Consider the following 13,747-nt stretch of genomic DNA (forward strand, 5'->3'; position numbering starts at 1 on the left):
GCGGTTTGGGAAATATTAAATGGAAAAGGAGCGTTTCTCGAGGAACGTTTAATATTCTCGCAAATCTAAGTGAATTATTGCGGTACAACGTTAACAATTTACACCAACGTATAATAAAGTCTTTAGATTAGCAGAACGCGATAATCGGAAGAAGGGGAATATCTCGTGAAACGCCCGTGATCCGACGAGCTGCTCAATTGCATCGAATCGCGATATCATCGAGTTGCAATGAATTGTATCGAATTGCAATATTGCTAAGTTGCACCGGATTGCACCTAATTGCGCTCAATTGCAACTAATCGCACCAAATCGCACCGAGTCGCGCCAAATTGCACCCAATTGCACTGAATCGTCCTGAATCGCGATATGTAGTTCACGCATCGTTATCTACGAAAATTAAAAAAGAATGGTATGACATCACAACATAATTGCACAATGCCATTGTACCAAACGTAATCGAACATCTCGGGAAACACGAATGATACGAAAAAATGTTTCGCAGGAAAATTTCCACGATGTACTCTTCTCTGTTAAAACACTCTGAACCGTCACTCCGTTCGATTCGTACAATAAATTTTACTACCAAATATATCTAAAGTTCAATTCTTTACCTTATTTGTGAAACGTTCGAACTGCGACGCAAGGCTCTCACCGGTGATCTGCCAATTTCGTGATTTCTTGTGTCTCCGACGTGACATAATCTTTGTAAACCCATTAGTTATCCAATTACTCGACACGACGGATCAGATCCGCAGACTAAAAAGGCGATACCCCTTAGATCGAAGCATTAGATTCAACTAGAATCAAACACACTATAAACTTTTACAATCAAAGTTACAGTACCATGCCAAAAAAATTTACTTAAAATTCTGTATGAGAATTGATCGTAAATAATCTACTAAATTAAAAACAAAAAAAAAAAAAAATAATCTTTGTAACTGATGAAGTAGTCACCACTTCTAAGAAAACTATACATCTGGTCTTTTAGTTTTCTCAAGCACTGAAGCTAATGATAGCGTATAGACAGAAGACTGGGTCGAAGGCAAACCATAAACAGTACACAAGCAACGTTGGCTTCAGGGTTTTCGGTCATAGGGCAACCTTAAGATCGCTAATAGATGCCCCTTGGTATGTCACCAACGAAACAATACAAAAACAAAAGAGTTAACAACCACCAAAATCCTCTAATTACTCAACTACTCGACACGTGGGAACAGATCCGCAGGCTAAAAAGATATTACACCTTAGACCTAAGCACTAGATTCAAATAGAATCAAACATACTATGAACACTTATTAACCATGTCATAGTACCACGCCAGATAAATTTACTTAAAATTCTCCAACGAGAATTGATTGTAAAATAAACGCAAATAAAAAAGAAAAAAAAGACATAGGGTAACGCTGCTAGCGTGCGGATCTGGATCAGCTCAATTATATTCCGATTTGTATTTACACATCAGTATTTAAAATGTATTTTCTACCCTACAATTTATCCACGCGTTCCTTTGTATTCGCATACATCTAATAACGTCAACAGTAACGTAACGAGGAAACGCGATATTTGGAAACAGGGCGTGCAAAATCATTCTTCTAAAGCCTTGCCATTTCTCGTTGCATATAAAGCAATCGTCTTTCTCCATGTTATTTTATTCTACGTAAAAAATGCAATTTTCATAAATATCGCGATTCGATAAACGAAAGAAAATTTCAATTTTGAATATCTCGAAACAGAATTTTGCCACGTACGCGGTATTCCAAACTCGTCGATTTTACCATTCGGTACATTTGATTCAATTCGTTCATATCGGCGTTCGACGCAATTCGTTTCTATCGCTATGCGTTTCGATTCGGTGCTATCGGCTACTGCGATTTAACGCGATCTCACTGCGCGATTGAAAAATTGCTTTGAAAAAAATTCAAAAATATAACGTGGTATCGAGAAATAACCGAATCGAGGAGATAACAGAAGAAAGAATTTTCGAACCGCTCGTCGAATACCTCGCAAGCGCTCGCCGATATTAGCACGCGTTTGTCGGAAACGCGCGTTTGTTGAATACTCGGCTTAAGGATTCGTAATGCTGAGTTCGAAGTCGCAAGGAGAACGCGGCGGAACCCTCGAAACTTTATCGATCTTTCAATCACTGCGCGACGAAGGCGGAGAGAGTACGGAAATCGAGCGACCCCAACGCATCGCGGTGAACCCCCTTGGTTGCTCGCCCCTTTTGTTTTCAAACGAGCCTCTTCAACGAGAATTTTTGCGGAGACAGTGACGATTCCTCGGCTTTACTTTAGGTATCTTTGTGTACTTGGACAAAGTTATTACTTTCCTCTTTAGGGGAACCTGGGGAGATGTTTTGGTGGTTGAAAGTGGAGGAGCGAGGATTTCCAATTGAATCGTCGTTCGATCGAGAAACAAGGGAATTCTACGTTTGATCGAGTAAAATTGAATCGATAACGAGCACGTGATAAAGATAAATAATTTAATAATAATAATATTAGGTTGTCCGAAAAGTTTCTTTCGTTCCGTAAGGTAATAATAGGTAATGAACAACAATTTCTGTTTTATATTATTTTATTAAATCAGCTATGATCCATTTCGTTCTATTCCTATTATTATGTTCGTGCGTAATTTAATAAACTAACATTGTGCGTCTATTGTTTCCTTTTAAAACGAAAGAAACTTTTCGGACAACCTAATAATTTTAACTACGGCCTATCTGTGGAATATATAGAACAGCCTCTTCGATTCAAACGTCGTATCTACAGTTTCGAAACTGAAGCAATTTACCCTCTTCGTTTCTCTTCGTCCGATTAAAAAGGAACAGTCGGTTATTTCGTACCATTGTAATTTACAATTGCACTTGAAAGAATCGAAGCACGGGGGACTTGAAATATTTCGACTCGCGATCTTGAAAAACCAGGAAGATAGACGCTAGATAGGACGTTTTAATCGAGAAGATGAGAATACGCCGAGAGCGAAGTTCAAAGACCCGAGAAAGCTGCGAGAATAATCCCGCGAGAAGTTAGCCGACTATCAGCAGAGTGCGATCGAAGAGGCGTTGACGAAAAGATAAAATAAAAACGAAAGAACTGCGAAATTATATCGCTGACGATCCCTGAACGCCGATAAGGCGAGAGAAACGGGGGAGGCAGCGACGCGATCCGCTCCTGAATTTACGAGGCTCCGCGGGTGCCGAGGGTGCAGGGGCGTACAGACGTGGCGCCGGGCGTCCCGACGCCTAGACTGGCAGGGGCCGCACGCACGTTGACCGTGAAACGCGCGCGACATCGTGTTAAACTCTGCTCCTCCACAGCTTTGCTTATCGATGTTTCCTTCTTTCTATTCCACTAGTTCTTTGCACTTTCTTTTTAGTTAGTAGCTTACAAGTTGCGATTTACAAGAGGCGTTACGAAAAATAATATTCTACTGGATTTATTTGTTTATTGTAAAAGTCGCTGGTAATAGAAAATATAGGAACGATGCGCGAGAAAGTGAGTAATTAAGATAATTACGATAATTATCAGGGATTTAATAAGTAAGACTAGTTCTGGTTGATACATAATTGACGAAGAGCAACTAATTATTTAAACAGAAAGTTAAATGGCAAGAATTACCAAGTAATAAGATAAGAAGAACGAGAGGAGCAAGATCAGAGATCGCTGGAGTTTAAGTAAGCGAGCTATAGAAGAAAGACGAGTGGAAGTACGTGCACTATTGGCGTGTAGTATCATACGGTTGAAGCAGCTAAAATAATCATACAATGTACGATGATGCTCGACTCGCGGTAGTTCCGGATGACGTAAGTTTCTGGATGCAACATTCTAATTTGTCAGTAACATGGCCAATACAGTTTGATAACGACGTTGTTTTTTTTTTGTTTTTAATATCGTTTAGCGATCCGTTTCAATCTTTGTCAAGTTGCTATTAATTATTGTCCATTTCGTTGCTACTGACGTATACACTGCGTCAATTCAATTATCTAAATAATACTGTTGACGTAACATTCGCAACTTATGCACCTGGAAAACAGGAATTCAGGAGAAAAATGAGCCGCTCGTTTGCTAACTGGGTTAACTCGATAAGACAAAAAGTAGAGGAAATTAGTAGAATTATATAAACATCGATCGAGTGTTTTGACACTAGAATTTCGAAAAAGTGTGGAAAAATCGAGTTTAGCTTGTGAACGGTTCAAGTAAGACAGCGATTAGTTACGGATCGAGATGAAAATCTTTGTTTTTTTTTTTTGGAAGTATTTTACAATCAATTCTCATTGGGAATTATAAATAAATTATTCTGGCGTGGTACTATAACGTGAATAATAAGTAATTATCGTATATTCGATTCTAGCTGAATCTAATGTTTGTCCGATTCGAGGAAGAAAAGGAACGGCCAGGCGTGTTTTTAGTTCTAGGAAATTACACCTTCGCCTGTTTTCATCGATGCAGGTGATAAAACTGTTCTTTACAATTCTTTCTTATTTCCAGATTAGATAGATCGGTTAGATTCGTGAGAGAAAAATGCACGTTACACGGTATACTCGAAGGACATTGGAAAGATGAAATATGCGAATCGCTGTGGTCGTTTCGCGACAGGATGGACGTGTCCTCTCGTTGGAAAGCCAGGACCTTCGAGCGCGCAACGCACGTATCACTCACACAGCCGTGTGTCAGTGAAAATCGCGTCTCGCAATTTAACTCGAGATCACGAAGTCTTCGCGTGTACGCCTGTAAAAATATTTCACACTTTCTTTAGAAACGATTAGCGCGAATTAAATTCAAAATTGAGAACACGAATAAACTCGTCCATTTAAACCGACCAATCCCTTGAATACAATAATATCCTTGCTCGGACGTTTCTTATATTTCGTGTTCCTTCGTTTTTCTCAGACGTGAGTTACATTGCTACACTGTGTTCATGTAAATATTCAGGTATTCATTGTACATGTAGATATTCCGGAATATGCAGACATTAAGATGACGTATTTGAGGTTCTTTGGATTTTGATCGTGTCTTTAACATTAGAAATATTACATCAGACAAATCGACTGGTTTTACAATTTTATTTTAAAATTCCTACTTTGTGTTATACTTTTTTGCAGCAACGATATAACGACTTTCGCAACGATAACTAAAAGAATAATATAATGAATTTTATTTTGTTTTTTATGTATTCAAACTTAGAATAATTTTGTATCAAGGTTACTTATACCAATACCAATGAAAATGACTCGCACTTGTCAAAGTGTAAAAGGGTCCTGCGATCTGTTTATCGAACCCCGATTAACCAATTTCCTCGTTTTCTACAACTTCACCGCGTATCATTCGATATCAGATATCAGGAAAATTCCGGATTTCGCTAAATCGCTAGATGTTAACACTAGAAATATCACATCAATCAAAATGACTAGTTCTACAATTTTATTTTAAAATTCCTACTTCATTGTTATATTTTTTCCCCTGATAATGTAATGACTTTTGCAACAGTAACTAAAAGAATAATATAATAAATTCTATTTCGTTTTCTATGTATTCAAACTCAAAATAATTTTGTATCAAGGTTACTTATACCAATACCAATGAAAATGACTGGCATTTGTCAAAGTGTAAAAGGGTTTTGCGATCTGTTTATCGAACCCCGATTAACCAGTTTCCTCGTTTTCTACAACTTCCCACACGTTTTTCAAATTTTCACCGCGTATCATTCGATATCAGTTATCAGGAAAAGGATTAATAATACCCACGGCCGGCGGGACCATTTGCGGGGTTGGGTTCAAAAATTTTGCGGATCCTGAATACACATTGGAATCCTACGTTTAAATTTTACAGCGAAGAATTATTTATTTGCAAACGCTGTTACATATTATATATTTTTTATAAGCAGTTTTTAAAACATCCAAATAATATTTTCTCGCATGCATAATTCGCTTTAAAGGGGATAAAAAATTCAATGAAAGTAGAAAATCTGTAATCATGTATGACTTGCAAAAAACTATTGATGTAGTTTAATTTCTCTAAAAAGTACATTTCTCTGAAAGCGCCCGGATTTTCTTTATCTAAAGTAGTTTCCAGGATATGACGACTTTATGGAGTTACACTGAATTATCGCTACTAAGTAAATGTCTTGCATCTGTTAATGGTCATTCTGTAATCATCATTCTGTAAAAAGTTAATCAAAATCGGTGTTTTTTAATTGGGTAATTTTCGTAGACCATGGGGCCTCTCAAAACGCGCTCAACTTGCCTTGCGCCGGCCCTGACAATACCAAAAATCTACTACATAACATGGAATTGCTTCTGTAAGAAAGTAATAAATCAATAAATATAAAAATATTCTATTATTACGTATTTTCTAAAGACCAGTCATTTTCACTAGTTTTCGTAGAAATAGTTGCGTGTTAACTATCGTTATTTCTAGTGTTAATAGCGTTTTGTTCCGACGAATTCCATGAACTGCAAGCTCTACGAAACGTTTAACGAATATCGAAATTAGTAATAAATATCGAGTTGAAAAAAATCGAATATAATGGTTTGTTTTTTAGCCACCCGGTAGATTACACGGCCGGTTTAACGCAGGAAAGCTACTTATTCCCCGTCGGGCCGGAGCCTCGTCGGCAATCATACGGCATTAACACTTTAACCTACTCGCTCTCAAAGCTCTTACCATTTCAGTCGTGGCACTCTCTTTTGAACGGTCAATATGGTAGGCATATTTGAATATTCCTGTGTATACAAGAGTCTTCAAAATAATTATCGATCATGGCCGATAAAAAACGAAACAGAATAATAAAGAGTATATATTAGTATTGTAACAAGAATAACGGAACGGTTTTGTCTTCATTTTTACAATTTGCATTCAGCTAGAACCAAATATACGATAATCATTTATTATTCACGTTATAGTACCACGTCAGAATAATTTACTTATAATTCTCAATGAGAATCGATTGTAAACTATTTCCAAATAAAAAAAAAAATTTTTTTTCTAGAATAGCATTTAGTAGGAAAACATCGATTGGAAAAGCGGTATGTATATACGTAGAGGTAAAAAACGATCAAGGGTACGAAGAACGAAGGGTGCTATGTAAATTTGCGTATAGTTATTGATATTAGATTGTCCGAAAAGTGTCTTTCTTTTACAGACCCGTCTTTTACAACGATCCATCTTTACACAATATCGTGCGTAATTTAATAAAATAATATAAAACGGAAAATGTTGTGCGTTCATTATTTCCTTATAAAACGAAAGAAACTTTTCCCACGACCTAATTTCGAATTTCTTCCTCTGCAGATATTTCTACGACGTTAATGATAGCTAACGCGAAGATTAAAGAAAGAGAGAATGATCAAAATTGCGTTTCTATTTGGTGTTAAATATTAATAAACGCGTGTTTTCTCATTCGCTCAAAGATTTACAAAGTATCGTCCACCCTGATACGAAGATATTGAGAATATTGAAATATTGCCTGGCTTGATAATTATGCCATCAAGTTCATGGGAAAAAAAAATCAAGATTAAATTTTGTTTTTATGACACCGTATATAACTGCGATTGCCGTGACGGCGAACCGCAAGAGAGCAACGCAGCTACCGTGGAAACTGAAAACCCGGCTTAATGGACCTTCCTGAAGGGTACTTAACCCTCATCAGCGTTGGTCACCTGGTTAAAAGTTACGCAGATGTGGCCTTAATCCGGCTGAATGCAAGAAAGCGTTGCATTAACCACTAAAGCGATCGGTCGTTTAGCGTTCCCCTTAATGGATCCTTCCAGGGAACCGTTTAGCGCCGATTAGCTCAGATCGTTCGCGTTCTTATCATTGTTTTCGGTCGTCACTAGTGTGAACGAACCTTCGAGGGCCTGCCTTCCGCTTCTTAAACCTCGTGCATTTTTATGTTTACCGACAAAATGTAACAGTCGAGGAAGACCGAGTGACGCGAAGAAAAGAACGAATAGGAATTTTTTTTTTTATTATTTAATTTGTACTTTGCAATTTGTCCAACTGGACATTTGGTAAATTGCAAATACGAATGACGATTATTTAATCCTTTGCACTGCTATGTCGAGTGTAACTCGACGTTAGTTTTTGTCGCAGGAACTCCTTTGTCGACACTCTTTCAGTTCTATCTTTTTTTTTTGTAAAAAAATAACGTAAGAATTATCAACCAGCAAAAGTTACTAGTTACTCAGTTACTTGACACGATGGATCAGATCCGCAGGCTAAAAAAACATTACCGTCTAGATTTGAACGTTAGATTCAGCTAGAATCTTGTTTTTCACGTTATAGTATCACGCCAGAATAATTTACTTATAATTCTCAATGAGAATTGATTGTAAACTACTTGCAAATAAAAAAAAAAACCCTTCTTTTGTGAAACGTGCGAAAGAAAAGCAGGATTGCATCCTGGAAATTGTTTCAAGATATATCATACACCTAAAAATTAGAAAATACAACAATAGCGCGGATAAAACTGGTATTTAAATGAATTTCTTTCTTCCTTTATTTATTTAAATCGTCTTGCTTTTTAGTTAAAGTAAATTGCAAATAAAACGCTTAAAAGTGTTGACAGCTAACGAAATTGAAATAAAATTCGGAGTGCAAAGGGTTAAGCGTTCGGAGAAAGGAAAGAAGTTGGAAAGGAGAGTCAGTTAATTAACAGAAATCACGAAATCGACGATTGCGTTCGACAATTTTGCAATCGCCGAGTTTTGGAGAATTAATTGGCAATAATAAGCGAAATTTCGTAGATGAAACGAAAATATTAAATGTTAAATATTAAAAGCTGAACATTAAGTATTAAATATTAAATATTATTACCACAAACGTTCGATCGATAAAAATCGACGGCGTCTGTATCGCGAAGCAAGATATTTATATTAAATTTCGAAATTTGCGAAATCTTTTCGTGGAAATAAGTAAAAATGCAAAGTTTGTTCGATCGATGAATGGATAACGATTACGTGAAAATTACGATCGTATAGCAAAATTCGTAGCCTCTTGTGAAGTCTACCTAATCGTTATATCGTCGTTACGCTGTAGCCGTAGCATCTCGTTTAGAAGGATTTATGGGCGAAGAGGTAAATGATACTTATTTCCTAACTAATGACGAAACGAATCTTTCGAAGCTGTTGAGTAAAGATACAGGCGGACGGTAGAATTATGGAGCACGTTAATTCCAGGTATTTATCATTTTCATACCTACTATTGTATTTATTATTAATTATCACACTATACACTCTGTTTATAGCAAATATTAATAATTTCCCGGTCAGCGTATAAAATTGATCAATTCCAATCTACTTAGAAAGATTTTCTAACTACAAAAAAGCGGACACATAACTCTCAAACATTTTCACCAAACTACCGTGTAATTTTCTCTTAACGTATCTAATAATATCCAAGATATGATAAAAGATACTTTAAAAAATCAATATTTTTTTTAACGTAAATATCTTTCGAAAGACTGCCATAATGTTTAACAAGAAGACAGTTCTGGTAATATGCGATTCGTTGATAACGTTTTGCATTTAGAAATTGCTGCTAAACGAAAAACGACGAAATGTGACTTATCGCGTCTCTCCGCTGTGTTCTTCGATAGATTTCATCGTACAATTTCATCGTCGATCGAGCACAGCGCGAATTGCGAATCGTGCGCTGCACTCTAAAAAACGTTCGTCAGAAATGGCACGTCAACGAAGTGGCGCTCTTAATTAACGAAAGGATCGTGCATCCACGTGCACTCAAGCTCGCTAATACAAATTCAAAGGCGTTGTACGTACGTACGTGTGTGTGCCGGTGCAATTAACATAGTGCGGGGGCAGACTCCCCTGACAAAGGATAATCGCTTTCACCCTATTCTCCCGTGGCGGCCTTACAACTTCTGAATGTTATTAAACGTAATTTAATATCTGGCCGTGCCCAACGTGGATCCCTCGTTGGAATTTACAACCGAGGACAGGACGATGTCCTATTAAATTGTGAGGCCTGTGGCCGTTAGCCGTGTGCCGTTTCGACAGCAGGCGATTCCTATGGCCTCGTCGCGCCACGTGGGCGGCATCCGTTTCACTTTCTTCGAAGCAGGAAGAGCTTACACGCGTTGCGTAACTTCAATCAACTTTTGTATACGGTGTATCCGTGATTTTACGCTTTTATATTTTTTTTTTCCTTTTCCCTGTTACTTGGTTTTATTGCGTAAGCATTATTCATAGGATGATTACGAGTGCTGACAGATACTATCGGGCCAAGTTACGCGGAAACCTATCAACCCTGGACATGTGAAAGGATTAGTCAGCGCATATACGGATTCTATAATTTTGTGATCTTCGTTTGGCGAGAAATGGAACAATCCGTGGAACGATCTTTACGTTATGCGTTTGTCGAAACTACCAAAGCATAGTTTCAATTTAGGCTTGTAATTATTTTGCAGGAAATTTCCGAACCACGTATTAATTACGCTACTCACTGTGGCGTAAAGATAATGTATATATCGCAGTCCATGGAACCAAAAGTCCAGTTTCTAGGCTAATAGGCTGAAACGGGTAAACCGTTGCTACTACTGCTCGTTATTAAATAAGCCGTTAAAAAGAACATCGTAAAACAACAGCTTTGTTAGTTTCTTTTAAAAATTCGTTCGTTCAAAATTCGCGAGATCGTTTTGCCAACGTACACAAAAAGAAGAATTTCTTTGAAATGAGTTGAAACGAGCGTAAAAGGAGGTTGAATGGTTAGCACACGCGTCAACTTTCACGTGGTGTAACCTGGACATTCATTAATCGATATACAATTACTAATTACATCCAATTAATACCAATTAATTCATCAAACTGTTACTAACGTTCTCGTTGATCTCTCAAATTATAAATTAAGATTTTTCGCTGGCGCGTGACAAAGTAATACTATTCTCCAACCGAATAATTCGATTCTTCAAAGTAATTTCCATTACGTTAGACGATCTTCTTCTGTGATAATTCTGTACTTGAAAAATATAAAAAATAAAAGAATCATTGATGGAGTCACGTATCGTTATGTCAAGTATTCGGGTTCCTTATACCATAAAATTTCAGACGACGTAGCAATTCGTAGAGGTTCTTACAATTTTCTAACGATTATAGGGGTCTACCTGATCTTCCGTATATTTACACGAGCCTAATACCTTGCATCTTCTCTAACGAGAAAAACCACAATCTCGATATATCTTGCGCAGAAGGGCGGCGCCTGCTCTTCTTAGGCTCGCGATAAATATCGTTGACCGGTTAGGGTAAATAATTGATCAGGATAAGGACGAGCAATTAACGAGACTATCGGTCGATTCGTGGAAAGAAATGGAGGACAATCACGCAACGGGCAACCGTGAGATTTCTTAGTCACGATAAATCTCCCGTTTTCTCCCCTCTATACCATTCTTCTCCTCTCTTCTGGCATCAGTTTCTCTTTCACGAGTACAGTTAGGGGCATGTAAGTGCGGCTAAGTTTATTAGAGCAATTTCCAACACCAACGACAACAATCGTCTCAACGAAGAACGATAAGGGGAGAGAAATGCATCGAGAAAGTTGCCTACTATCCAAGAGGGTTTCCATGACGACCCATTATCCGAGAGACCATAATTGCCGCGGTCCCTCGTTGCGGCTCTGGTAATTATTGCCTTTCGTTTTCACTTTGTAATCGCGGCGTTCTTCTTTAAAACTTTGGAATTCTTCCCGGTTCTTTTATATCGCCGCGAAAGTTTGATTGGATGGGTTATTAACCTTGGTATTCCCCTTGAGCAATTTTTAATACCGTCCTGTTGGTCCAACGTTTTCCTAGAACTTTGTTTTAGAGCGCACCGACTTTACGACACTGTTTTATAACGTTTCCTATACGCGCGTATTTTATAATATTTTACAGCACAACTTTCAGTTTCGTAACGATCTGGCGAACCCTGAAATTAGTATTTGTGGAATTTACTGGTTAAAAATTATCGTAAAAATAGCACGGCTCGAACAAGTTTCTCGCGAAGAGCGAGACAATGTTTGCGAGCTTATAAACAAATCACGTAGACGCGTAACGTTGACGAGAGGAATAGAATCTACGAAACAATGGTTGCTACCTGTCCCTTACTTTTCTCTTATCTTTACCGTTTCGACTAAAAGTAGGTAACAGCGCGACAACTTTTGTTACTGACAATGGAAACGAGAAGAAATCCGGAGAAAAATTGGAGGAACAAGAACCAACGACTTTCTATCGAGTCAAGAGCTTATCGTCTCTCCTGTTTCGTACCATTCGTACGCGCGAGAAACTCTATTTACTCGGACGTATTCCTTTATCACGATTTTTTAGTAATTTTAACAAAGAATTCAACGAACCAAAATGTTTTTTTCTTCCGTCAGGATCGAGGACTCGATATAATTAAGTTTCAACGTTCTGACGCTATTCTCACGCTTGCTCGAGCAACGTGCAACATCAACGGAACTCGTAGTTGCTTCTCAGCGGGCAGCTAATTTAAAGCTTAACCCGAAGAAAAAGTGCGTAAACTGGCGCGATAAATCCTGGAAACAATTGAACAACCTCGAAAACGCGCTCTTCAACGTTCAAACAGCCCGAACGTTGCCTAGTTCCCTGGAAGCACAACGAGCAACGTTTCAACAAAGAGTACATAGGCGTAAGCCTGGCACCTCGTAATTGGCGCTCAGTCGTACGATCTACGATCGCGATGTTCGCACGCGATAACGATAAATCTCGAGGAAATAAGGTGGAATTGGAGGCAGGGTTAACCGAGAGAGAGAGAAAGAGAAAGAGAGAGAGAAAAAGAATGTCACGGCACGCATAAGTCTTATGAATTCTTTCACGAAACGAACAGGCCTGTCGCGCGCAGCCCGCAGGAGCGTAACAACGGTCTGCTCTTTCGTAAATTATTTTCTGTAGCTCTGTGGATGTAGCGAAAAGAGAGAAAGAGACGGAGGTGGAGGACAGTTAAAAAGAAGGCGAAAATCGGAGTACAAACAGAATCGGATGAGAGGTGGACTAAGGGAATCGAGGGGCAAGGGTTTCCACGAGTGTTTAGCCTTGACATTCGCCTCCCACATCCTGTCAGCCGTACAGTGGCTCTCATATCAAGTCGACACACGCGCCCAATTCCTTCATCTGCGAGCAGATTTTGTTGACGTTGAAATTTCCTAGCGAATTGCGAGATTATCGTCTCGCGCTATTGTTATATCGTTCTTCGAAATGTCTCTGTCGTGTTCGATGGCTTGGGATGGCTTCCCTTTTCCATTTCGAGTGTCCTTTTATGGCATAGAACAAAGAGGACGTTGTTTTTTATGGAATTGATTGTTGGAGGTATGTATTTTGATAGAAGTGATGCTTCCCTGGGTGGAGAGAACGTAGATACGAAATAATTCAACCCTGAAACTCTGTCGTCGCATTGTAAATTGTTATATTTTATTTGTTTTAAACGTTAAAGTTTACGTAAATGAGGACTGATGATAATAAAATAGAATAAAAAGCGATCTTTCTGCTTGGAGCTAGTCGGCTCATCTTCCTCGACAATTTCTTCATTTGCATATTTTTTCTTCTGCGTTTCAGCGTTTCACCTTGACTTCCACCGGACGTTTTCCTTCTTAAAACGCCTGCAAACATTTATTCTCGGACGGCAGTTCTTTTCTTTCCAAAAATGTTAATAGAAGGAAGAAGAATTTGCATTACAACGATAACATTTTAAGAGAACGTCCTGTTTGTGAAATAGTAAACCGCGGAGGCAAGAAAAGATCTTGGC

At 38.2% G+C, this 13,747-nt stretch overlaps 1 protein-coding gene and 1 long non-coding RNA gene across 2 annotated transcripts in view; one reads left to right on the plus strand and one right to left on the minus strand.

Moving 5' to 3' along the window:
- The window catches only part of Nab2 (Nuclear polyadenosine RNA-binding 2), a 239,919-nt gene that overhangs the window by 161,306 nt on the left and 64,866 nt on the right, over window positions 1-13,747 (minus strand). The gene's annotated exons all lie outside the window — the stretch shown is intronic.
- On the plus strand, window positions 2,632-4,961 carry LOC139987301 (uncharacterized). Its single transcript, XR_011799823.1, has 3 exons — window positions 2,632-3,494; window positions 3,596-3,802; window positions 4,488-4,961. It is a non-coding gene; the product is annotated as an uncharacterized lncRNA (long non-coding RNA).

The sequence above is a fragment of the Bombus fervidus genome, chromosome 5, assembly GCF_041682495.2.
Source record: "Bombus fervidus isolate BK054 chromosome 5, iyBomFerv1, whole genome shotgun sequence".
In the NCBI taxonomy this organism is placed as follows: domain Eukaryota; kingdom Metazoa; phylum Arthropoda; class Insecta; order Hymenoptera; family Apidae; genus Bombus; species Bombus fervidus.